The sequence below is a fragment of the Propithecus coquereli genome, unplaced genomic scaffold (genome assembly GCF_000956105.1).
Source record: "Propithecus coquereli isolate 6110/MARCELLA unplaced genomic scaffold, Pcoq_1.0 Scaffold31, whole genome shotgun sequence".
Lineage (NCBI taxonomy): Eukaryota > Metazoa > Chordata > Mammalia > Primates > Indriidae > Propithecus > Propithecus coquereli.
In genome coordinates this window covers 8,089,044-8,091,940 of record NW_012148730.1, presented here as the reverse complement: position 1 = coordinate 8,091,940, position 2,897 = coordinate 8,089,044, and the positions used below count along the sequence as shown (strand labels likewise).

At 43.2% G+C, this 2,897-nt stretch overlaps 1 pseudogene; it reads left to right on the top strand.

Moving 5' to 3' along the window:
* Positions 1 to 282: 282 nt before the first annotated feature.
* LOC105814915 lies at positions 283 to 1,787 on the top strand (annotated as a pseudogene).
* The last annotated feature ends 1,110 nt before the right edge of the window (positions 1,788 to 2,897 follow it).

Here is a 2,897-nt window from a genome sequence, read left to right as displayed (position 1 = left end):
GGGGAGCAGGGAGAGTGCGCCCACCACCTGCCCTTCCCCCCTCGATGGGAGCAGGGGCGTCCCTGCTCCCGAAGCCGCCAGGGGCTGTCACTTCTGAGTTGGGGCTGAGCAGTCCTTGGGGAGAGCGCACCAAGACCGCTGCCGCCGCTGGCCTAAAGGAGAGTTTTGCTTGGAAGTGGCTTACAGAAACTTGGCGCCGGGGTGCAGGGAAGCGAGAGATTCTTTGTACCTCTAAGGCCGAGTGAGGAATTTGCAAACACATGTGGGACATACGAGCCTTGGATGCAGAGATTAAACCCATCCATAGTAGTGGCTGCGGCCTTGCCCAGGACCCTGGGGGAGTTGCAGCTGTATAGAATATTACAAAAATTCAGTCTACTTTCTTATTTTGATGCCTTTATCCAACAAGGTAGTGATGATGTCCAGCAACTCTGTGAAGCTGGAGAAGAGGAATTTTTGGAAATCATGGCACTCGTGAGCATGGCTAGCAAGCCCCTTCATGTTAGAAGGCTACAAAAGGCTTTCAGAGACTGGGTTACAAACCCTGGCCTTTTCAATCAGCCGCTGACTTCCTTTTCTGTCAGTAGCATACCCATCTATAAATTACCAGAGGGATCACCAACATGGCTGGGAATATCCTGCAGTAGTTACGAAAGGAGCAGTAATGCCTGGGAACCTCGTTTAAAAATTCCCGAATGTGCGGCCACCACCTGTGTGCAGAGCCTGGGACAGGGGAAGTCAGATGTGACGGGGAGCTTGGCGCTGCCGAGCGCTGGTGAGTCCAGACTCTGGCAAGGCCCCCATGCCACTGAGAGTGAGCACAGCCTCTCCCCAGCAGACCTGGGCTCCCAGCCTCCCCAAAGGAAAGCAGCGAGGCGCTGGATGCTGCTGCTGCGCTCTCTGTGGCTGAGTGTGTGCAACGAATGGCCCCCAGGCTACCCAAAAGTGACTTGAACGAAGTGAAAGAGCTGCTAAAAACCAACAAGAAGGTGGCCAAAATGATTGGTCACATCTTTGAGATGAGTGATGATGATCCACACAAAGAAGAGGAAATTCGGAAATACAGTGCAATATATGGCAGATTTGACTCAGAGAAAGGATGGAAAACATCTCACGCTTCATGAGCTCACTGTTAATGAAGCAGCTGCCCAACTCTGTGTGAAGGATAATGCTCTGCTGACGAGAAGAGATGAACTTTTTGCTCTGGCTAGGCAAATTTCTCGAGAAGTCACCTATAAATATACTTACAGAATCACCAAATCAAAATGTGGAGAAAGAGATGAATTATCCCCAAAGAGAATTAAAGTGGAGGATGAGTTTCCAGATTTCCAGGACTCCGTGCAAACGCTCTTCCAGCAGGCTAGAGCTAAGAGTGAAGAACTCGCAGCTCTTACTTCACAGCAGCCTGAAAAGGTGATGGCAAAGCAGATGGAGTTCCTCTGCACCCAAGCTGGTTATGAGAGACTACAGCATGCCGAGAGAAGACTGTCTGCAGGACTTTATAGGCAGAGCTCAGAAGAGCACAGTCCTAATGGCTTGACTTCCGATAACTCAGATGGACAAGAAAGACTCAGATGGACTCAGAAAGACCTTTGAATCTCCGAATGCCTAATTTACAGAACAGACAACCCCATCATTTTGTGGTAGATGGGGAGCTGAGCAGACTTTACTCCAGTGAGGCAAAGTCCCACTCATCAGAGAGTGTTGGAATTTTAAAAGACTACCCTCACTCAGCTTTTACCTTAGAAAAGAAAATCATCAAAACAGAGCCTGAAGATTCAAGATAGCTGTGATTCTCTCACTGTTCTCTGGAAATGGCATCAGATTTAAGGATAATACTCCGTCATAGAAATAAGCCTTAATAACCAGTGTTGCCTCATTCAGCTCAAACAGATTTCCTAGCCAAAGCATAAGGAGTGATGTAGTAGTCTGTGGAAATCAGGAGGACAAAACAACAGCCACAAAAGAAAATCAAGAGTGTGGCAATCTGTAACAGAAATACTGATCCGTTCACATTCCTGTGTAAGTTGTTTATGTGAGAGGCTTACAAATTAATATTGTAAGCATTCATTATTTAAGAATGTACAATGTATTTGTGTAATTTATAGAAGTAAAATCTAGATGTTGAGATCTGTTTGATCCAATAGACATGGATACAGTTTGTTTTACTTGAAATTTTGTCTACTTTGTGTATTTAGCATAAATATTATACATCAGAGTTTAGAATCTTTGCAACTATGAGCAAAGAAAGCTTAAGTGATGTATTTATTGGCAAGGTTGTAATGACTATGGAAAAATGGAAAGCAAATACTCAATTTAAACCAAGGAAAATATTGTGGATTTAATATTTGATAAAAATGATTTTTTTAACAGGAAATGTGTAGCATTTATTCATGTAATATCTGGTTATTAGTGCACATTTACACAATTAATAAATACTGGAGGAAAGTGAAAAAGATGAGCAATAGAGTAGAAAATTTAACTGGTTGACACAGATTGTATTAATAGCTACTTAAGATGGTATCAAAGATAGGAAGCTATTTCTTGGACCGACATCTTGAAACAAGTGGACCAATGTGTGAGAGCCTTGATTGACTTAAATATTGTTATGTCAGAATGTGTTTAATAGATTAAGACATGGTAAATTAACCTTACACGTGATAAAGATGGTGCCTGTTAACTAAGGCTGTAATAAATTAAGTACCATTTTATATCCAGAAATTCTTCTCTATGTACAGGAGTCAGAGAGACTAGGTGCTTTCACTGGGGAATGTCTTCCCACCCAACCACCACAAATGTGGGCAATCACTGCATCCACATTTACAAGCATATTTCTATGGGAGTTTAGTAGACACCTATATTGATTATTTACTTTACAATTTCATTTTTGTACACAT